The sequence below is a fragment of the Etheostoma spectabile genome, chromosome 16 (genome assembly GCF_008692095.1).
Source record: "Etheostoma spectabile isolate EspeVRDwgs_2016 chromosome 16, UIUC_Espe_1.0, whole genome shotgun sequence".
NCBI lineage: Eukaryota > Metazoa > Chordata > Actinopteri > Perciformes > Percidae > Etheostoma > Etheostoma spectabile.
In genome coordinates this window covers 23,179,485-23,180,877 of record NC_045748.1, presented here as the reverse complement: position 1 = coordinate 23,180,877, position 1,393 = coordinate 23,179,485, and the positions used below count along the sequence as shown (strand labels likewise).

General features: G+C 45.7%; 1 long non-coding RNA gene across 1 annotated transcript in view; it reads left to right on the top strand.

The window, feature by feature from the left end:
- The window catches only part of LOC116704177 (uncharacterized), a 23,462-nt gene extending 22,069 nt beyond the window's left edge, over positions 1–1,393 (top strand). The window contains exon 3 of the long non-coding RNA XR_004335606.1: positions 1,292–1,393. This is a non-coding gene — a long non-coding RNA (uncharacterized LOC116704177). The remainder of the gene's footprint in view (positions 1–1,291) is intronic.

The window sequence follows — 1,393 nt, the reverse complement described above, 5'->3', positions numbered from 1 at the left end:
TGCATTTTGGGAGAATGAGTCTATCACTGAAAGTGCTCCTGTGATTAAGCAGCACGCCATGGAGTGGGTGCGAGACATTGTCCAAGATGGCATGCAGTTTGGACAGCGTCCTACTCCTTGACACACCCGACAGAGAGTCCAGATCCACCCCCACGACGTCACTGGCCTTGCGAATCAGTTTGTTGAGTCTGTTGGCGTCCGCTACCCTCAGCCTGCTGCCCCAGCATGCAACAGTAAAGAGGATAGCACTGGCCACCACAAACTCATAAAACATCCTCAGCATGGTCTTGCAGATGTTGAAGGACCTCAGCCTCCACAGAAAATAGAGAACCATCCTGTGGAGGGCTTGAGTGTTCTTGGCCCAGTCCAGTTTATTGTCTCCCACTCCCAGGTATTTGTAGTCCTCCACGATGTCCACACTGACACTCTTATGTTGTGTGCCAACCCAGCTGGCGGCAGGAATGTTAGCTCTACCCTGTGAGGAATTGTTGGAGCCATTCATTATTTTGTTATTGTTGGAACTAGTCATTGGTTTGTTATATTTAATAGTTAAATCTTTATTTATTTATGTTTTGCTTGAATCATACAGCTGCATTAATTTGTTTAAATCATTAGTATTTAATTTTTTTTTTTTTTTTTAGTATCTGCTAGTGCTTTTGTTCAGAAAGTTCCACGCAGCCTTAGCCACCAGGTGAAGTCTCCATATAGAGTTGATCAGGTATGTGGGAGGTAGACACCTGGGAGAGCTGATGGATTTTGACCAGAGCCTATAGACGCCATTGCTCCTTTGTGTAAAATGTTGCAGAGAATTGGATTAATGAACCTCACAGAATGCCATCTCTGCCTGGACAATGAACGTTTTTACCTCGATGCTTGAGTTTTTAGTTTGTTTCGTTCAATCTGAGGACAAATCGCCACTACAGGCATGTTGGAGTGATCAGGGCAGTGTGTGCTGGTGCTTTTACTCTGAAAGAGCATGCCTGTTCCTGGGTTCTCAGAGGCTTCCTAGTGGCCAGACCTTTTGTCCCTTTTTGGGGTTTGGATGCGGGTCTTGGAGCACTTCAGCATCCATCGAGGTCTGAAGTCACTCTTCCTTAGCACTGAGTGTAATATGTAATTCTGTGGAAAGTCTCGACACAAAAAGAGAATGTTCGGTTACAAGGTAACCTTGGTTCTCTGAGTGAAGAGACTATCTCTCCGGGGCAAGGCCGCTTGGAAACCGTTTCAATCAAAGAAAATCAGTGAACCCATGCACACCGGAGCCTTTTATGCCTGAGCGTGGGCCACGTAGTGCTATATCTTAAAGTGATATCCACGTCAACTGCCTCAGTGGGTCAGTCCCCTGTACCTATGGAATATGTAACTCTGTGGAGAAACAGTCTCTTCACTCAAA